Source organism: Apis mellifera, linkage group LG10 (assembly GCF_003254395.2).
Source record: "Apis mellifera strain DH4 linkage group LG10, Amel_HAv3.1, whole genome shotgun sequence".
NCBI classification, from domain to species: domain Eukaryota; kingdom Metazoa; phylum Arthropoda; class Insecta; order Hymenoptera; family Apidae; genus Apis; species Apis mellifera.
The window spans coordinates 1,656,508-1,679,593 of NC_037647.1; the positions used below are offsets into that span (position 1 = coordinate 1,656,508).

Sequence of the window (23,086 nt, forward strand, 5' to 3'; positions counted from 1 at the left end):
CGTTGCGTTACAGTAATTTGGTGGAAATAATATCAGTAATCTTCGTCTTGATGACGAAATTTATACAAAAATCTTTGATTTTATATAATTTTATATACAACGAGTAACAGTTTAACGAATAAATTCAGGTAGCGCGCTGTTAAATGACTCACCTCGTATATAAATACGTGTATAAATATACGGGGAGAGCGCAAAATGGGAAGAGATAGAGAAAGAGGAGGATGTTAAGGTTCGGTGGTGGCAGCGCGAAAAATGTCTCGATGGACGTGACGCCACTCTTTTTCCCCCCCTCCTCCTCCATTTTCCATCCTCGTCCCTCGTACAGGTCCAACGATTCCCCCGTCTCGTTCTCTTGAACGCGTCTTTCGGACGCGGAGAGATCGCATTTATATGCAGAGTGCACCGTTCGAATATGCATAAACCTCGCATACCGGCGACTACCGGCCCGATGCGCTATTGGCCAAAGTAATGGAAGTGTTTAAGGATGCGTATAAAAATCGAAATTCAATATGAACGTAGAGCTTGAATTTATCGGGATGATATAAAGCGCACGAGACTGCTTGCCTACCATTTCTAGAAACGTAATGTTATTACGGGAGATGAGCTGATTTGGATTGAGTTAATTAATCGTCATGGATCAATTCAACCAAGGTGAGATATCTCCTTTAATTCTCTTTTTTAAATTTTTCGTTCAAAATGTTTTATTAATTGAAACTAAAAATAAAAATAGATGCGATATATATTTCATAAGTTACGTGTGCTTTCGTATATCGTCATCTTCCTGAATAATAAAAATAATAATAAATAATATATATGACGTAGATATTATCTAAATTTGGGAATGGAATATTTAAAGAGAGATAGAAAAAGATAGATTAAAATCTCTTCACTTACTTCTATTAGAAGTAAAATTTTCTAGAATGATGAATCGAGACCATCTTTCGATTATATACCTTTCATGTTCGTCTCTTCTCTAAATGTATTTTAATACACGTAAAATTCGCATATGAAACAAAGGGATCTAATCGAGCTGCTCGAGTTAGGACCGAAGAGGAACGTCTTTTCCTGAAATATATATGTTTGAGTCAGTACGTATGTTGATATTAAGATACCTTATTGCCTACGTTGGCTCCTCGTATTTTCAGACCAAGTATCCCTTTGTCTTGGCCACCGCTTTGGTTTTATTAAATATCAACCCAGGTATCTAGGCGCATCCCTCATGTCCTTTGAAACACGTGTACTCCGCTCCTTCTTGCCCATGCATACTTTCTTCTGCAAAATAAAAAGAATATATCTTATACAGACTCTCTTATAGAAATAACGAGAAGAGAATAATATTTTCCCTCTGATATTCCCTCAAATTTATTCCCTTCGTAACTGAAAAATTTATAACAATTCTGAAGATAATTGTAAATAACGTAATTATGATTAAAAAGATTGAAAGAAACGTAATATATTAAATCTGTTACACCATCGAAACAGATTAAAACAGGAATTTCATTTATCAATCTTTTTATTTTATATCTTCTTCACATTTCTATATCATTCAACCATTCCTTCCGATATTATTAATTCAAAATAATTCTACGCGTCGTAAAAATCGCAAAGAAATCGACAACTAACTTCAAATTGTATATATTTAATTTTCTTTAAAATAAATGGAAATAAATCAGCCAAAAAGTAGACGTCGTTCGATTAAATGAAAAAAGGAAGAGGTTAAAAAAAATATTTCTCACAGACTTAATAACAAGTGTGTACAATTAGTTAAGAGGGACCACACTTCAAGATCCTTCCCCTGTCAGCCCCCGGGGCCCAAAACGGGCAGCTAGTTTTTATCGTGTCAATTCAATCGTCCGTGCTGATAATTAACGTTCGGTGTAACGCCCTTGCGAGCGACGATCGCGATTTATGGCGATCGTGCTCGAATGTGCCTCGGCCTCGGTGTTTAACTATTCCGCGGCGCAGGCCGCGATTTATCTCCCCGAATTGTCTAACACCGTTGGACGAAAATTTATTTCGCGAGCAGCGATACGTCATACCGTTGGACATAACGATGTATCTGCGGCAAGAATCTTTCTGCCGATCGCCCTACACGTCGAACTATGGACAACAAGTTTCGCAATGCTCAAATGGCGTGTAAATACGTTGCGTTAGCTTGAAGCTTGTCAGAGAGAGGGAAATAATTCGCGGAACAATGCAGTTTATAAAGTCAGACTGAATTTTCTTTCCAAGCGGCAAAGGCGTGGTATATTTATCGTGATTGATTTAAGCGGCTATGCAGACTTTTAAAGAACGTGATACTGTTGTACTTCTCCTACCACTTCTCGAAAGAAGTTTATGAAATCGAAGTTGTTTATTACTCCCTTTCGAAAGGAAAAATTAAGTTAGATCTGATTTTCGAATTTTTCAACGTTTTCATCGAAAAAGAATAAAGAATGTTTATAACCTTTTATTTTATATGTACGAATTAATCGACTCCATTGAAACTAATTGCGCGCTCGAATAGATAATTCGATAATTCGATAATACACGAAATTTCGAATACATTTTTCTGATCCATTCGACCGAAAAAATAAAAATAGCCGCAACGAAATGATATCAACTTGATAATAAATTAATACCAAATTATCCTCCTCCTCTTGCCCTGCCTGTAAAGAAAAGAATGTAAAATATAAAAAATACGATTGAAAATTTCAAAGATAATTAGACCGCGGTGCACAAAAATCCTCGCTAAATATCGTTCTTGGGAAAATATCCCAAGACTCGAATTCTACCAAGCGATTAGTCCACGAAACGAAATTGTACGTAATGACCAGTGGTCCGCCTTTTAAAGATCCTCTCCTCTCGTGAGAATGTGGATCTTTAAGAGGGAAGGCTCGGCTCAGAAATTATAGGGTGGAGGGAGACTCTCGAACGGGTAGATCCCTTAATATTCTATCCTCGTCATCATCATTATGTCATGCGCCTAAAAATCTCTCGAATCAACATATATTTGCATATTCAACGACGAGGGAGGGGAGGACCAAAGCGCACGAAGCTATTTTAAAAGGCCGGCGGACTTTAATTTATTTTCTCGCCCTGCCTCACCAACACCACCACCAGAACGCCACGCCGTCCTAGAATGGAATGGGATCAGGAGCACGCGTGTGTACACGGTGGATTTATTGCGGCACGTAGGGAAAACGCGGATCGCGAGAGTGACACCTTCGTTTCGTTCCCGTTCGACCTGCCAGCCGCATCCGTCTTCCCGCGAATTTATTCCGCTCCACAAGGTTTCGGCGTCTCTCTCTCTGTTCATCCTCCAGACTAGAGGCTAAAGTCTGAGGCGTAGACAAAACTACTTAGCCCTCGTAGGGAGAATTTCAAAGAGGACCGCGTTGAACATTGTTGATTCGATCGAGGAAGGCGACGAATCTTCAAGTGACTCGAAACGTTTGTTTCGAGAAAAAGGAAAGAAAGAAACGAATATTGCGAATATTTTTCGTGAATAAATATAACACAGAATGGGAAGTAATTCTGAAGAGTACACAAGGAGATATTATACAACAAAGTGCTGCTTGATGGAAAAGTGATACGAGTTATCGTTAAATTAGAGCCGCTATATTAAGCGTTATATAAATATTATTATCTCGAGCGATAAAATATAAATCGCATCGGGAGACGCATTAATCCGATTCGCTTTAATATCGCTTATTAAAGATTACTTCTTCGGGTCGATTAATTTCGTAACGGCGCTGTTACGATCCAACCAACTTGGAATTCCATTCGAGGAATTTCACGGCGATTTACGATCTTCCAGTCAATCGTAGTTACTTCAGCCAGCAATTTATTATCAGTCCGCTATTTACCCTCGTAATGTAGCCTCCTCCGATAATTCGAACCGAATAATTATCCTCCCTCTCTCATTCTCTCTTTCCCCAACGAGAACAAATTAACGCGTCTCTTAACAAGAATCCAATTCGAATAGTAAAACTTGCTCGATATTCAAATTACCCGTATGTATATATATATTTATATAAGATAGAACAAATATTAGCAAGGCAGATAAAACAAAGGCAGGTCGATGTTGGAGCCGAACTTCGACCGATCGAGCTGGGTGGAAAGAGGCAGCCTCAGCCGGAAGACGGCGGAAGATTTGCATAAAAATGCCATACATTTCTATCGGCAGACCGAGCAACGCACACAGCTGCCGGCTAAAACACATTTCACGGAGGGTGAGGGGGCGCCTCGAGCGTCGGTCATCTGCTGGATGGACGAGGATCGCTCGATGAAATACTTTTCAATTTCACCGTGGTTCACGGAGTGGTGGACGCGTGGTGATTCGATGGTGCTTTGGAATATTTATAATACCTGTGCACGGTTGTACTCTTGGAGGAGAAACGAGAACGGAGCAGACGAGTGGCGCAGTCGATGGGGGTGGAGAGAGAGAGAGAGAGAAAGAAAGAGTGAGCATAATAGGTTGTTAGTAGCGTGGTTCGAATACAAGGGACAATGTGTGATTGTTTGAAATAAGTAATTGTAGTAGTTTGCTGGTTCCTTTTTGGTATGGGCTCGAGGGGGAGGACTTGGTACAATAACGTTCAAAATTCTAAGATTCCTTTATCTTTCGTTGTACATAATACGAATCGAAATTTCCTCGTAAAAGGATTTTATAAAATCTCGAAACTAGTTTAAATTTATGCGAAATTAAAAAAAAAAAAATAAAGATTTGAAGAAAATCGAATTGTACGAATACGAATATCTCGAGAATAAAAATTGTGAAAAATAATTCGATCAAAATTAACGTGATCCAAGGATCCACGGGCGCGATAATCATTCCTCGTATCCTCCGCTACAATCTTCCAGAACTCGTTACGCCACTTAAATCCCAATTAGTGCGCCCAGATCGAAAAAAACAAAACGCTGCACGACACGCTTTTGCGGCTTACTGTATAGGCGAGTGTTCAAGAGAGAGAGAGACGAACGTACAAAGGAGGGAGGGGAGGAGGGTCTCCGTTCAAATCGTATGCAAATGAGCGCGCGCTGGAAGGCCAGGTGTACGCTTATAATTTGATCAGAGGGGGGGCCCACCTCCTCGCCTTCGGGTCGCAATGGCTACCGTTTCCTCCGGGATGAAACCCGCTCGCTCCGCAACCCGATTCAGATCCGATAAAACTTATTACGGTATCGCTCAACTGTCACAACAGATCTTAGATAGAATTCTTCAGGCTTGACGTCTAAAAGTGCGGCGAAACCGATTTCGGCGAGCCGGTTCGTTGGAACCGGTGTGTTGTTTCGTGACCAATCCAACCTGATCCGACACGATGTGTCTATTGCATCGTTAACAGTCGAGCTCTCACGGATAACGAGGGTAGGGATATATATATATATATATATAGGTGCGTACTTAGACTTTCTTCTCGCATCATCCTATGAATTATGCATCGTCGAATCGTCTCTCGGATCTCGCGGCCGGTTAATTTCGAGGACGAGTTTAGAGGTTGGAACGGGATCGAGATGATCGAGAGGTGAGAACGTACATAGAAATGGGTGTTTTCGGTCAAATGAGGGAAGATAACAGGGAAGGTTGGGCAAGAGGGATATTTTATTCATTAGCGGATGATGAGAGACGGTGGACGTCGAATCGTTGTGGGAAAATGATAACCTCCGAGTAGCTGTAAATATTAATCCACCTTGCTTTCTATGAAAGCCAGCAAGCAAGGTATGCAAGGCATAAATTAATCCCTCCGTTGCTCTCTCCGTTTCCAATCGTCGGCGTTTGCTTCTACGATCGAAAAATCGTAACGGGGCGAACGCGTGTAGGCGTGAAATTTTATCGTTGAAGCGATTCGAGAGGAGCGAGCTGACTTTTCTCCAGTCATCCAAGATGCGCGCAACTGAATATTCTCCGTATTTCCGATTCCGATCTATGGAAAAGAGGATTGCCATTCATTGTGCAAACGCGTCCACCAAGAAGAAATCTCTCGTTTCCTTCGTCTTTTCGTTAATCTGATGTCTGGATTGTCCTCCAATGGCGATTAGATCGCCACGTCTTCGATTTTAATTTCGATCTTAGTATACTTGTGAAAAAGGGAGAAAAGAAATTGAACGAGTGTCGAGTTTTTACCGTTTCAAATTTCATCTCTATTAAAATTGTAAAAATTCAATTCTCCTCGGAGATTCTTCTTACAGAATCCTTTGCTCGTTAAACTCGATTAACAAAAACTTCGATAATTGAACCATCACGCTCGCGATTATTTTCTCTCGCGAGGAAAATAAAAAAAAGAAAAAGCTTAATAACTCTTCACACCCTGCCATCGCCATGAGTTAGACTATAGAACGTATTCTCCACGGGAGGGCACGGATAGAACCGTCCAGAGGTGATAAAAGAGGAAAAATCGAGGGAGGTTTGGCCGATGGTTCGACAGTTAATCCTTAATATCCAACCAGGACGCCTACCCTTTTCACCGTAGACAGTTGCTCGGTCACTCCTTCTCCTGGATACAACGTAATTAAAGGGAAGAAGGAGAGGAGCGAGGGGGGAGGAGCAAAGGAGAAGAAAAAAGAGAGCGGAAGGAAAATTAATTGGTCCTCCATTGACGGACGTGTAGGCGCTTAATCGGGACGCGAGGCGTCGATTCTTCGCCTTTGCAACGCGAGTCGCCATTGATCGCAGCGATAATCTCGCCACTTTTACCCCCTTTGTCCGTCAAGTTTCCTGCCACGTCCAGGAACGTCTCTTCTCCTTCACCGTTCCTTCCAATGATTCCAATGATTCCTCCTCTACCGTCGTATTAACATCGTTAACCTCGTTCGTTTATTGCCACGCGTTTTCCCCAGCTCCTCATTGAAATTCTAATTTTTACGACCTTCTCTCGATGAAATATCTTCCCTATGGTTGGGAAACATTAAGAACCACGTGCGTACACGAACGTACCGGCCGTAATGAAAACGAGTAGAAATTATCAAATGTTTACGATGTATCGATGTACACTCCTTCGGATTTCTTGAAACTGTTTCTTGTTCGATTTCTTAGCCCGAGGAAGACAAGCAACGATGATTTGAAAACTTGTGCAATTCCGTGCAATCGAACTGCGGAATTTATTTCTATTTTAACCTTTTGCATACCACAAGATCCGTGTATTTTTCTACGTATACTCTCTCGCTGTGAGAAGAATATAATAATCGTTGCGAAATAATTTTTCGATGTATTTCATTCGTTTATTTCTTCTCTTTATTTTTAATTCGAATCAAGCATTTTAGCAACAAAAGTTGGGAAACAAATCTATACATCATTAATCTACGTTATTTTTAATCATAACCTATTCTCTAAAGAGAATGTTTCTTTTTTTTCGGTGAATATATTCATCTTAATATTTCATTTTCTTGCAATATTATTATTATTTCTTTTCTTTTATACAGAAATAAATCAAGGCATACACGTACCTTTAAAGATTCTAACATACATATCTCCCTCGAGTTCAATAATTGTTGAAAATATATTCTCCATAAATTTTTCTATACACGTCAAATCGTTATTTCCGATGCGATAAAGTCGATACGGAGAAAGACCAGTTGCAATAATTTACCGTAAAGAAACAATTCGAGTCGATTCCGAACTTGAAACGCCAAATGTAAAACAAGTAACCGCAAGGTTACGGCTTGTATTTTCGTCAAAAAAAAAAAAAAACGAAAGAACAAAATCACTTTACACTTTTTCCCCCTTGCTCGAATTCTCAACACGACGAAAAGTTCCCTTTCACGAGGCATCCAATGTCCGCCATTTTCCCTCGACAGGACAGCATTTACACGCGGAACAGCCGCGTTATGCGAATTGTCGGTGTGGTTTTCGCGTCTCGTCGAAATTTTACGCGCCATGTTTCGCCTCTGACCGGCGAGAACAATAAAACCCGCATCGTTATTATTCCACCCGTTCCTTTGCAACCCTTATCAAGCGCATAATACGCGCGTAACTTAGCGGCGAGAATCGGGCCGGCGGATAAAAATCCGTGGCGGGACGTCTGGAAGAAGGAAAAAAAAAAAAAAAGAAGAAAAAAAAATGGAGAAATGAAAAAAAGGCTAGTATTTTTACTTCCACGGGCGGCGATTCCAAGGATCTCGGCTCGAAATTTCGAGCGATCGATCCAACAAATTTATCGACCCGTATATAATCATTTGTCGTCGCCTCGATAATCTGCTCCCCGCCGGTGATACATAATTCACGAGCGATCGGTGACAGAGCAAGGGAGAGGAGAAAAAAACGAGGAAAGTTGCCGTAAAACGGGGCAACCTCGTTCCCGCCGCGGCGTGGATTAAGGGACGTGAAATTCCTTTCGAGATTGGTCCGCGCAATGATGATGATGATGATGATGATGATGATGATGATAATGGTGATCTTTTTATTCCAGCTGTGTCATCGCACGGAATGTTTCACATGGAAGAATAAGTCTATATTCGGAGGGAAACGGAGTAAATTTTATTTCATTCAACAAAAGATACACGCGATCCTTAATTAACAAAATTAATTTAAGATAAGTCCAGATTCCATTCTTCTGTACGATATTTTCTTCACCTGCTGGAGGATAAATATAATTGTCCTATCGCGAAAAAAAATATAAATTCCTTGAATATTTCCCGATTCTCAATTTCGTTGCCAATATTATTAATCTTTTTCTTTGAAAACTAAAAAAAAAAACAAATTTTATGACATCTCGATTATTCTTTCCCGAATATTCTATTTATTTATGGATTAAAATTTTAACAAGTTGAATTATTCAAACTCAAATTAATTGATCAATGATGTACAAATTTTCTTACTGTTTTCGTCGCTCTTCATCTTGTTTTTTCCGATTTCGAAGATTTTTGGAACGAGCCATCCCTACTCGAAACTGAAAAAGCCGACGATTTATTCCCCACGCCCCTAACAACGCGATCATTACACGAACGACTTATCTCGAATAACATACCGTAAAACTTATCACGCCGTAACCGTGGAATCGCGTGTTCATCTTTGAATCTCGAATCGTTCTCGTGTACGATCCAACTTCCTCCCAAGCACGTGTCCTCCAAGCGCCTCCCCTCCCCCTCCTCCCGTCCCATGGCGAGGAGGAACGAGTTTACGAGATCGCGGATGCAACAGGGCCCTCGTTGTCGAGACGATAGCATCGCAATGCTCAATCGAGCGCTCGATATGGTACGTGAGGGGCCGCTGTCGGCAACCTGTTTATTCTAATTAGCGTGCGTCACAACGGGCAAAGAGGTAAGGAGGAGTGCACAGTTGGGCAAACGAGCTCGCGTATTGTGTCAGCTACAGGCCGATCATCCGGTATACACAGTAAGCATTATCTGTACACCGGTGTGGAATTTTAAGGAATAGCGATGTTAACAAGCCACTCTTCCCCGCGCGATTTGCTTTGAGCAATTTTGTTTTCGAATTTGCTCGTATTTTAACAGAGACAGATCCTTTTGAACGAATATCGATAGTATTTAATATATCGTGGATAAATATAGACATGAATTTTGAAATTTTTGAAATTTTTGAAGTGTTATCTCTAATAAAATAAAATTCCGCGTTCAAAAAAAGATTTTTCTGTCGATAATATCAAAAATGTTACGATAATCTTGTAATAAGAATTATTTTCCTATTCATTGTTCCAATAATTATTGGAAAAATATCTCTTTAAAAAGGGATAAAATAGGATAAATGGGGGAAAAAAAAAAAAGAAAATGATGCTCTTTAAGGAAATTATGTAGTAATTGATGTTTGGAGTGGTTCGTAGGAATTGATGAGATCGTTCTATAAAGATGGTAATGAGAGTAACAAGGGGACTCGAGAGAGGGTGAAAAGTGTTGGAAATAGGTCAGGAAGGAATATTAGGTGTCGTAAAACACCTGCTATTGTGAAAAGAATTAATGTTATCTTTTCATTTTTATTCTTAATAAAAGTGTATTTTTAATAAAAATATTAGATTAGATTCTTAAGTATCTTGACAAAGGATATGGAAGATATGGAATTTAAATTGTTGATGAATACTTTTTAATCTTATTTCTTTTGCTCCGTTCTTAAAATAATCGATAAAAAATTTATTTGAATCGATATATTATTATTTTTCCTTTGCTTGTTACTATTTTTAATAGCTCGAGATTCAATCCTCGAGCCTATAATTTTCATTGGTTTTCAAAGTATTCATTATCTTTTGTAATTTGAATCTTTTTATCATCTTCAATTACTTGTATTCTTACACATTTACGCATTGCTTTGTTTTCAATTTCATGCCTTATTTTTTTTATATCTTATTATTATTTTTATCATTTCTGAACAATTCATTCACATATACATTTAATCTTTTTATTTATAAAAGCGTGTTTTTTGTTTAAATTTTTAATTTTCCCCATCTTACTTATTACTTAATTATTTACCGCTTTATTTTTAATATCTTTTTGTCCATTTTGATTAATATCTCGAAGAAATTATACTTTTCTACTTATACTATTTATATAATAATTTTTACAAAGTTTAATATCAAACTAATATTTTGTTTTCTTATTTTATTATTCCAAATAATATAAAGTTTTTTTGACATTCTGATATTTTATGTTTCATTTTTAAATTTTATTTTATATATTTTATAGTTTTTTGTATATTCAAATTTCTTCACTCAGTATACATAGTATAACCCTCATTCGTTTTCCAAGATGTCAGGCTATCTGCTACACTATCTCCACCCTCCATCCCTATCATCCCAACATCCCAAACTATCAGACGTCCAAAAAACAACAAAATAAGATGAAACTGAAACAACACGTTGGCTGCATATAACCCACGGATGATCGCGATAAAAATCAAAGATAAAATTCCCATTGTGCAGAAGAAACATTTTTCAAGTTACTCTGCCAAAAAAAAAAATATTCTATAAAAAAAGACCAAAGTGCCAAGAATCTAAATCTAGATATCTTCAGATCTATTCTTTGTTTTACTACTTATCTCTTTTATTTTTTAACTTCACTTTTATTCATTTCTATTCTTTTTTATTAATCTTTCATATTTTTACAAAGTGAATAATCAGAAAAAATTTTCCCATTTAAAAAATAGAATAAATGTATCAATAAAAATAGGATCACGAATTTCCAAAAATCAATTCACTATACAAAAAGAAAAAAAAAAAACAAAAGGTCAATTTGCCTTTGCCCAATTATAGAGGCAATCAAAACACATTAAATCACGTTTCCTTCTCCAATTCCCTCGCGCTTAACGATCCTATCCTTATCCAATTTCAAAAAAATATCGTTAACACCCGTGGAAACTCTTCTAAAGCTTTTCAACTCCCTTTGAAATTTCAATAGGAATAATGGCGGCCATTCTTATCCGCCACAAAAACGTGTGAAATCAACCGATCCGCCAGTCAAACGCGTCCAACCGTATCCAACTCCGCCATCTCGGGACGCGTGCCGTGTTCAAAATATCGATGCCCCCCTCCCCCCTCCCCCAAAGATATTCCCAAGCTGGAAATCCGCGAAAGGGTCGCGACAAACGGCGGAGGAGGGGGAGGGGATGGGGGCGGGAGGAGCGGCGGAACTTCCGGCGCGAAGGTCGAGTGAATGGCCCTCGTCCCTCTCGTACGGCTCGTTTGCATGAGTAATTATTAACGTGGCCCGGGACAAAAGGCGATTTTCTCTCCCGCGGCGAGCCGACGACGTCGCGACATTCCTGGCCGCTCGTCGCGCGCGATTTATGGCGGCCAGACGCTAGGCGACCCAGCTAGAGAGGCCGAACGATGTCCACCAGCGATGAAAAGGCCGGTTGGACACAATGGATCTGAATGGCCGGCCAAGAAGAGTGGCAGGAACCGAGGTAAATAGAAATCCGCTTTGAAAATTGGACTCGACGAGCTCGACGATAAAATCGTCGAGGTAAATAATCTTTGCCCTTTGATTCGTTGCAACAAACGTCGAACAATTCTCCCTTTGGGCGGGAAAATTCGGAGACAGAAATGTTTCGTTGTTATTTCAATAAGGGATGATATTTTCCGAGAATAAGATTTCTGTTCTCTCTCTTTCCTTTATACAGAGAAGAGGGAAGAGTTGTTGCTGTATATATGTAAGGCGTTCGATCATTGATCGGAATTCAATCCGATCCAAATAACATCGTGATAGGGGCTAATATGAAATCTTGTCGCGATAATTGTGCAAATAAAATACGAGGGTAATTAAGGTAAGCGTGGCAGGGAACGGTGAAAGTACGATCCATTAGGAATGACGTACGATATCGGCCCGATATCGGCAATTACAGACAGTTGAAAAGTGGAAGTGCGCCACTTGAAAACTACCCACACGATCGCATTCGTCGAATGCTTGGATCTCGATCTAGTTCCAGAGTTCGAATGGTGGCTCGAAAACGTAGATAACGGATTAAAGCGTTGAAAGGCCTATTATGTTATTCGAGGCCAATCGTTCGGGAATATGTTGAAAAGTCCTTTATGAATGTGTTTCATGAATAAGCTGTTAAACCGTTTCACGGACAGTTTTACAAACAAATCCTTCCTCACGAAGCGAGCAAAAAGTGACTGGATATCATTTAACGCGGACGAATTTTTCGAAACTTTCGAATCCTTTAAAATTCTAATAAACTTTTTAATATACTAGCATTCAGAGACTTCTTCAAAATAGAGTTCTTGAAATAAAAAGAAAGAAAAAAAGATCCAGCTTGAGGGACATTCATCCCATCCAACCTGTCCACAGCTTTCTATTAACAAAGATCATTATTCTTTCGAAATTGGAACAGGAAATCTTTCGCAGATTGATTTATGTACTGAGTGTCAAAAATCGAAAAATGTCCAAGAGACCGCCCACGGAACGGAGAAAATTTTGCTGCCGGCTATATATAAGCTTATAGATTACCGACCAATGGTAAGAGGCCGAAGAGGCGAGAAGCGTCACGAGAGGATGAAGAAAGAAAAAAGAAGAAAGATCGAAAAAAAAAAAATGTTTGGATAAAAAAGATAAAAAAGATAAAAAAAGGACGGCGGTTCTCTCTCTCGCCCGGTTGTTTGAATAGAAAACGTTCGAACGGTCATAAATGGGCAACGAGGAACGACTTAATTCCTCGAGTCCAGGCGAAATACTACAATGCTCGGCAGGCGCACGATCTCGTGGCTGACTGCTCAACGTGTCAAACAACACACACGGGGAACGAGAGAGTAAATAGAAATCCGTCGGAAATTGAATGTTCACAATTCAGCAGAGGCGTTTAGAGGCCGCTCAACGTTGGCCAGGTATCGAGTGGACGTTTTCCGCGAGCGCTTCATCGTCGTCGATCTGCAAAACGATGTTAAGGATCCACGTCAATTGAACGAGCCGTGGCTATACGGCTATGCGCCCATTGTCCCGTGTTCCATAGTGTTTGCTGTTACACTTCCGGCTTTCGTTTTGCGCCTCTCGAGAGCCTCTGTCTCCGCTACTACTACGAACTTGTAAACGCGCCATCCGTGGCTATTTCGATTGGCCATTTCGTCCTCGATCGAGATTTTAAAGCCTTTGTTTGCTTTAGATTTGATGGATCTGGAATATCGAAGGTGAATGAAAAACGACAGGCAAAACGAGAAGCACAAACGAAAGCGCGCTGCATGCAATCTTTCGAAGATATGAAACGCTCTGGAATTTTTATCGCTTTTTTTTATTCGAGGATAGAACCGAAAAAAAATTTTTTTGATCAAGATTTTTGAATCGGATAAAATTGTAGTTTGATTAACAGTTGTTTCAAGCGATATTTTTTAAAAAAATGTCTCTTCGCTTGTTGGACAACAAGTTATGTTTAACTTGTATCGCTTTCAAGGATACGAAGAATGTTCTTCGTAGACGTTGAAGTACAACCTGACAAGTTGCATTGCTTGCAAGAATAATACCCATGAAAGATAAAATTCCGTGAAGATTCCGCACCTGTAGAAGATTACTTTAATAAGAAAAATTGAAGATTCATTTTTCTAATTAAAAGTAATCATGAAGATCTACTATTTATTCTATCTACTATCATTTCTATATCAATCTCAAAAATCCAGAACTTTCTTTTCTGTCGTGACGATTAAATCTCTTTAATTTAAAATCATTTCATTAATTCGAGCATAACAACCAATTCTTCTCTGATCTCAACCATTCTTCGCGAACAGATTAATACAACAGAATGTAAAAGACCGTATAGATTGAATCGATTTGACGCGACTCATTGAATTCTAAGATTCTTTCCTCCACTTTCATTTTCAACACGAAACGACTCGATTCCAGTCGCGTGACTGCGTATCGCACCGTTCGATAGGTGGACGTGTTCACACGACGGATCGAAGAATTTTCGTGCCGACAAAACGTACGTTGGTTAGCGGGAGGCTGGCTCGTAATAACCCGATGGAGAACCGGTACCAGCGACGAGGCCGGTGGTCCCCTAAGAGAGGAGTCGGTGCACGTCCCGAGAATATTAGAAGCAGGAAGAATACGAAGTGTTTCGCTGATTACTCGAGCCCCGTTGAATCCTATGCCTCGAACACGAGCGAACGAATCGGCCGTGTTGCTGGAACACGATCGCTCGTTTGCATCGAGCCGCTTTCAACGACTCGTCCCGAGAATAAACGGCGACTTGGTAAGAATTTTAATTTACGATGATAAGGTGTAATGCAAAAAGAACGTTTCCTCCTTGCGTGAATGAATGCCGTGTTGAAACACGACGAGGAAATATGAAAGAAACGAAATGAAAAATATTTATTGGCATTAGAAAAGACCTGTGCAAATAATAAAGGATACGTAATTTTGTATTTTTTTTTGCGATTGCGATCCTCCTCGTTTGTGAATTTACAAAACACAAAAGGATCTCGATTCACCTCGGTTTCAGATTAGATTTAGAGCCTCTATCTATTCTAGATTATTTTTTATTTGCTATGAATATATATATCTTCACTCTCAATATAATATGCGTTAGTAAAAATAATTTTCGATGACAATTTTTAAAAATTTTCCTTTCACGTGTATTTCCTTGGAATCTTCTTCGAATATTCGCCAAAATATAAAAGAGAGCAATTTATAGAAAAAATTGCATTTTCAGTTATTTTTATATCATCCAACAATCCTCTCGATTTACTCGAACAGTTTATCGAGTCGATTAATAAAAATCCTATTCCCCGAATTTAAAACATTTAAAATTCATAATACGCGCAATAAATCATCGCATCATAAATGTTACGCGTTTAAAGATGGAATGATTAAATGATTTTGAATCGAGTACATCATGGCCAAGGCCTCGGTTATTGATAATTAATGGATAGTTTAATAACCGGATAATCGATTAATCGAGTCAAATATTAAATTTTCATCGGTGGGCGAAACGGGAAAAAGAAAATGGGGACGTCATTACAGGCTGACTGTCGCCTGAAATGAAATTGAAACGTGGCGTTAGCAGTTCATCGATCAATCGGTTGGTGTATGGGTATGGGGCACGGTGGGCTGATGATGATTTTCAAAAATGCTCGATCAGCGATCGAGGGACGGGGGAGAGAGAGGGAGGGGTGATGCAACGAATTAACAATTACACCGAACAAAATGTACTGCCTGCTAACCAGCCGTCCAGTTTTCAATCGATAACGTTTATATCAGGACTCAATTCAACGGGAGTTCCCGGCTCCCGATGCGGTTTCGAGGGTCGTCGGCTGAGTGCTTTCGAAAGTGACCACTCTAAATGAGGCTCGTGTTTGCAGTCGGCTTCAAGCAACCTCGCCTCATATGTAAATGATAGAATAGAAAATCGAGTGGCCCGTTCTTTCGATCCGATTAATTTCGAATTTTGCCGGGAGCCGACGCTTTTCAACTCACGCCGGGTGTCACACTCCAACGTGTCCACGAGCATCCATTCGTCGATAATCATCCCGTGTTTTTTAGCGTGTTTTCCCTCCTTTTCCCTCAATTTTGTAAAATAAATACGGATTTTAATGTTTAATGAAAATAAACGGATATAAATAAATTTCCTAATTTCTTTTTATATATCGAAAATCATATGATTTTTCTAAGTGCAAACATTTTCTATCACCATTACTTAATTTGTCTTCGAGTTTTTTTTAATTTCTCTCATTCTAATGTTTAATGAAAATAGATTATTATTAATAAATTTCCTAATTTCTTTTTATATATAGAAAATCATATGATTTTTCCAAGTGCAAACATATTTTTTCATCACCATTACTTAATTTGTCTTCGAGTTTTTCTTAATTTCTCTCATTTCAATGTTTAATGAAAATAGATGAATATAAATAAATTTCCTAATTTCTTTTTATATATCGAAAATCATATGATTTTTCTAAGCGCAAACATATTTTTTCATCACCATTACTTAATTTGTCTTCGAGTTTTTCTTAATTTCTTTCAATATCTCTCGATGTGAAAACTTAGATCAATTTTTCTTTTTAATTTATTCTCTTTCACTAGAGTATGAGTATCTTATTAATCCCAATACCCAATGTTCCTCGTTATCCTTAAAATCGTTTCACATTTTCAAGTTGAGAAGAAGAATTCCATCGTCACACGACACGAAAGAAAGAAAAAACCTTATCAAGTCTCTCAGTCTCCTTTCAACCCTTTCGACAGATCCTTAATCTCGTAAAAATCTTCCACACGATCCCCTGTTCGGGACGAGACGTTGCACGAATGCCGAGTCGTCGAGCTTTAATTTCGTCTCGTCGGTTTACAATCGAAAGAGGGGGGCCTCGACAAGTGCGAAAACGCAGAAAACATGGACGGAAATGAGATTTTTATTCCTTCTCTCTCTTTTTCTTTCTCTCTCTCAACGTTTTACGCGGCCGAGGAGGGGGGAGAAACGGTAATTTAGCGGCCAAGGTGGGGGAAGGGGGGGTATTAAACGCGAATTTCAATAACGTTTTTGCCGGTCAACCGTCGCCGCCTCTCTGGACGTCGATATTGCCACGGCCAGTTCAGTTTTAACTGGCGTACTGTTTACGGATGTAATCGTCGGACGGAGGAGTGGAAAGTTATCTCAATAATAACGAGCCTCGGTGTTATATACGCGCGATATGAATAAAAGTTTGTGCAATAACAGGGGGCCCCGGGTTTTAACGGTTTCGAGAAAGTTGCCACGGAGCAAATGAGAATACGTTGATGGCTCCGGTGCACGGAATGGTGATTCAGCCTGAAAAATCGCGTTTCGTACGTGGTTAACGAGTAGTCTCGGCCGGGTATATATCGAGGATCGTAAAATTGGTCAAGCTTACGTGTACGGAATGCGAGTTTACGCGTATCCAAGGTTCTCCGGAGGGAACGGATTGATAATAATTGAATAATTTTACGGGATGAAAGTTTGAAACGTGTGTTTGAGCAACCGGAATATTGGTAATATTTGGCACGGATCAGCTTACGGCTATAAATTTGTTATTTTTCTTACACGTAAATACGATGATTTAACTTCTGGTTTCCTTTTCATCCATCGATTAATGACGTTTTAATTGATCGATACACACAGTTTGTCCTTCCATTTATTCTTTCGTAATAAATTAACAAAATTCGTACCTATATATTCCAACAATTTGTTCTTCTTTTCTTTCAATTTAATTTAATTCCTTGATAATTTGTCAATCGTTAATAAATTAATAAATTGACAAATTGTAACGTGATATAACTTGTAACTGTACAGATTCTTTTAACAATAATTTTACGAAGAATCGAGCAATCGATGATGAAACAAGAAACTGACAAGGATCGAAGTTTAATCATCTCAGAATTGAAAAACACAGTTGCACGATCATCGCGAGAACTGTCAACCTCGAAACACGAGCAAAATAGAAATCGTTCGCCACGTATATCGTTAAGCAAATAATTGAAAGCTTTATGAACGTTTCGAGAGGATACTCGCCTCCCGTATACTCGTATATTCCCGTAATTAATCAAGATAAATCGAAGCAAACTCATTTAAAACAAGCAATCGATGGTAGGATGAGGAAGCAACCGTTCCATCCGTAAATCTTTCCAACTAATGGCTCGTAAACGCTGTAACGCTTCAAGCAGATTGTAAATCACCATTATTATTAGTACATCCAATAATTAAACGGTAATAAGCGAAACGATATATTTCATCAACCGAAGCCGACGTTCTCTCGTTTCCTTCTCCCTTTTTTTCCCCCCCTTTCTTTCTTTTTTTTTCCCCTCCCCTTTCCTTCCATCTCGCTTTATTTATCTTCCAACAAAGTATATCGCCAACAAGACCGGTAACAAGACCACAGAATATTTACATTAAATCGCCAAACGCGATTTGATTTATCGGCCCAAAAAATAATCGTTCGCCCAGCCGAATTTCGCGGAAAGGGAGCTGCGTTTCGACGCTGCATTATCGAGGGAATCGAATTTTCGGGCATTGCTAAGCCCGATTTATTATTTAACGTTTACGATACGTATCGTTTGCGCGCGAATTAACAACGAATTAACCACTCGAGAACGATCAGCGATCAGAAAAGTCGAAAAATCGAGTTGTTCGAGGGAGATCTCGTGAATCTAGCGATTCTTAAAATTTGCTATGAATGGCGCGAGTATCGTTTATGCACAGTGTGTATTTAGGTATAGGCGTTATCCCGGAGTGGGATAACGAGTGTCTAGCGGAACTTTATTGCTAATTATTTTTCTCCGTTTATGGCCGGTGTTCCTTGCTTTTCGGACAGTCGCGTAATCACCTGTTACGGTGTGCGTGCGTGCGTGTACACCGCAATTTCTGCCTTGTCGCCTTTGTTGTATCGTGAATCAGAGGCAGGTTTTAATTAGCGGATTTTAATTAAAGATTTAAAAATGTGTTTCCATTCGTTCCATTGTTGGCGGGCACTGTAATCATTTTTTAGAACGTCTGTTTCTTTTTTTTTTTTTTTTTTTTTTTTTTACGAGAACGAGATCTGTTTAATTAATTAGATTGGCCGCCAACGGTCCAATTTGCAGAAATCTGCAAAGCATCAAAAGTGAAGCTGAACTAAAAATAATCGAACAACAATTCGAATCTTCAATCCTGCTTTACCCTCGTTGAAACTTTAATTTTCATTTCTATTATAAAAAATATTCCCGGATACGTAAGATTATATTCGAATATTTCAAAAAATTTTAAAGATTGATTTCCATCATCTCATGTATGATTCATATCATCAAAGCTTTAATTAAATTATCGAATCACACGAATCTCCTCGATATAACGTTCGAGGATAGTTTTACGACCGGCTGTAATTCCCATTAATATCGCCATCTCTAAGGTTAAAATCCTGGTTGATGGCCGTGAAACGACACTGTGAGGTCGAGGCAACCAGCCACCAAACTGCATAGCACTGCAGTCGCGTGCGGTCATCGCAGCTATTTAAAACTCGTCCTCGCGCGCGTTTCACGTGACGCGATAGAGCAAAGAGACGATCCACCGCGACACCTAGCGCTAATTAACAATTACGGGGACGAAACGTTTCGTTGGCGCCACGTCTAGCCGCGCTTTTATCGGCCGGCCAGCCGTATCGGTGGCTGCCGCTCCCTCTAACGACATCGTTATCGTAACCGGCGATCGCCGATTCCAGCCGTGTATCGCATTCGCCGCCGATTTCCTATTTCCTGCCGATCAAAATGGCGAGGTCACACGCGTTCGAATCGAACGGATAACACAAATGGAATAATAAATCGCGCCGAGTAATTTATCGTTCGTTGAAAAAGAAAAAGATTGTCCATCTGATTCCAAGTGATGCTCATTCGATATCTTCGTTTCTTCAAATTTTCTCGAATTGAATTATTTAAATAATTCGAACTGTGATAATGGAATTAAAAAATCGTTAAAAGATCGAAGAAGTATAGTATATAGTAACATAGTTCTCCAACAATGGAGGAAATAATTTCCGTTTCCGTTTGATTAATGACGGTTTCACGTGTTAAATAAGATCCGATTCCCTATCTTACCGTGGCAATAATTTAAACCGCATTTCTCTTCGTCAAAGTTTCATTACACAAAAGCATTGCTCCTTGTTGTTCAAGATAGAGCGCGATTCATATTCCGCGCGAACACTCGGGAAAGATCGGGAAACAAGAGGCTGCCGGCCAATGGGGAGCGAGGAGACACCTGTACGAGCTTTACATCATGCTTTTACGCCCGTTGTAATCTCCGTGCCTTCTCTTTTCCCACGTTCCTGCCCGCTGAAAACACAGGCGAAACGCACGCCGTGATATACGGGGAGGGTCGCCTCGTCTGAATACTAATCCTCGAAAACCGACCGATTACATTTACGGAACTTAAACGGTGGAAAATCGAAGGAACGCGAGACGTTCTCGTTGGATGGTACCATTCGATTACAAATTCGATCGAACTTAATCTAAATCTTTAATCTGATAAGCAAAAAATCTAATTGATTTCGAAAACGATCACAAATCTCACGCTCGATCGAAAAAAGAGAGTGCATTTAAATATACGTTTTAGGGAAAGGAAGGGTATTATCGCTTGTCAGAATTTATCGATTGGATGAAATTTCGAATAAACTTGTGAGACAAGAACGGCGTTAAATCGTTCCTCTCTCTCTTTCCTCCAAGCCTTACCAGTTTTACTGTCATTCACTTTATCGGCGGGAAATCGGAACAAGCGTTGCCGGAGGAAGCCGAGAGTAGATCGCGATAATATCTCGCACGGTGGCTGTTGGGGGGATGATAATGATGATGGATTGGAGGCGACAACGGCGAAAAACGGTGTTTTTCGTTCAAACAATCTCGCTAGCGAGACGAGATTACGGACGAGTCCGGTCGACGAGCGCTTGGCTTGGAAAAATCGGCGACATCTTTCGCGACTTCTTTCATCAATCACGACTGACCCGTGAAAGCCTTTAATTACGCTCTTTTATTCCCTCTTTTCCAGACGATCCAGTGAACGATTTCACCGGTGGAAGGGGAAGAGCGTTCGTTCTAAACACCGGGATTCGAAGATGTGAGTTTACCGATAAAATTGTTAACAGTCTCGCGGAATGAGTTTCGAACACAAGTTGAGAAACTAAACTGGTCGTTTTAAATTATTTCACACGTCGCGTCCGTGATATTTATTGCATACCTGGTACATCATACAACATTCTTCGAGAAACATAGTATTAGAATTTAGTATTACTCGAGAAAAGAATTACGATAACCTTTCATTATTGGAAAAGGGAAAGCCAAGAGAGAAAGAAGAGGAAGAAAAATTGGAAGATACATAAGGAGTCTGCAATTACGGAAAAGATAAATCGAGTAAAAAAAAACGAATATTGTTGAACAAGACCTCTCATTCTCCTCCATTATAACGTCCAAGTTGCATTTTCACAGAATGTAAGTCTGTCACGTGAGTATATTTCAACATAGCTTTAAGTATATAGCTCGTAACAAATAGGCGTGTTCCGCACGTTATCCTACTTATAACTCATTGTTTCTAATCCGTCTCCGTTTCCAAACAATCCCTCCACAATTCCTATCCCGTCCTACTTCGTTAAAAAGAAAGCAAAAGAAATCGAAACCGAAACCAAAATAACGATTCGTTATTAACTATCTCGTTAAATTCTTGACAAAATCGTCAACGCTCGATCTACGAATCTACGAATCTACCCAAAACGAAACGAAACGAAAGAAAGAGTATATTTATACCTGTATAACACAAGTTTCGTTAACTCGTTTCGAGAAGGATCGACCGCATTAATTACTTTAATTGGGATAAAAATAAATCCATCCAGTTGGACGGTGACGCCGAAGACAATTATCCTCGGCGAAGGGAGGATAGGAGGTCGGTAATCCCGCATGCAAATAAGTAAGTACGCCATCGTCCGCGTGTTTGTATTTAATTAATTATAAGTTGGAGCCGACGGTTTTTGTTTGATTGCCACCATTGAAAAGCGCGCGAGAACCCGGTTAGCTTTTAACGTCCCGCTCCAATAAACGCTTCTTCGTCCTTCTCGCGCAGCTTACGCTACGTGACCGTCGGCGGCCAACGTTGCCCACGTCCGCGATGAATCATTCCGCCTGATTTCGAAACGTAATGAATTTAAATGTTTACCCCGTGACGCGGGAACGAATCGTGGAAAGCGTCGCGGATCCGCCGATTCGTTATCGACGAATCTCCACCCCTTCACCCCCGATTCGCATTATTTCGAAGCTTTTGCGCAATCAACGCGTTGTTTGCCTCCGCGTGATGAAACGGGGAGAGGAGGGAAAGGGGTGTAGGGTGGAGGAACAATGGACGCAGAAAGGAGGGAAGATGGTGGCTTCTAAAATTGATCGAACGTTGAGGGAACTCGACTCGAAACTGACTTTCGAAACTTTGCGACGTTGTGTGTACATATACGGGGATAATTGAAGCGAGTTTAAGTTTTATTAAGCGTATTCCCGTTCTTAGATCGAGGGTGACTGTAGATAAACGTAATAATACGACTCGCTGAGATATGCAAATGAGGAAATTGGATCACGCGCGATATATACTTCTTTCTCTCTTCTTACTTCGTAAGACTCGTAATGAACGTCTTCGTCAAACGTTATATCGTGTTATATTTGAAAATGTAGGTGCAGATTTTTCGCTGTAGTTTCTCATTTTTTTTTATCACGTAATGTAGTTTAGATTTACTTCTGTCTACAATTTTTGTTGTCTCGCTGTATCATTTTCTATCCTTGTGCAGTCGAACGATAATTTCTTTTGGGTTTTTCTTTCAAGATTCTTTTTGATTATTATATCACGCACTTTTACTTAATTATTGTTAATAGCTTGAACGATAGCTTGATCAATCTAAGAACGTAAGAACTGGTCTCACTTAGCACCAGTGGCTAAAATCGAATATCTTGGCAACCAGAAACATTTTTAAATTTTGCTGACACAATCTCGAGATTTCTCTGCTACCAAAATTAGTCTTAAAGTTCCTTTAACATTTATATTTATATTTCGTTTGAAAATTCGTACGAACATGGAATGAATCATCGTCGCAAAATTTGCAATTACGATTCCTCTCCCCTTTTCAAGACGAATCACGCTAAACCTGCAATGCGAAACGTCCGATTCCCATTTATCGTTTCCCCTCCCCCCCCTGCATCAAAACCACGCATCCCTCGATATTCCCGTGTA

At 39.6% G+C, this 23,086-nt stretch overlaps 1 long non-coding RNA gene across 1 annotated transcript in view; it reads right to left on the reverse strand.

Moving 5' to 3' along the window:
• Positions 1–866: 866 nt before the first annotated feature.
• Positions 867–23,086, reverse strand: part of LOC100578623 — a 36,250-nt gene continuing 14,030 nt past the window's right edge. The window contains exons 2-3 of the long non-coding RNA XR_003305491.1: positions 1,125–1,272; positions 867–1,065 (exon numbers count right to left, since the gene is read on the reverse strand). This is a non-coding gene — a long non-coding RNA (uncharacterized LOC100578623). The remainder of the gene's footprint in view (positions 1,066–1,124; positions 1,273–23,086) is intronic.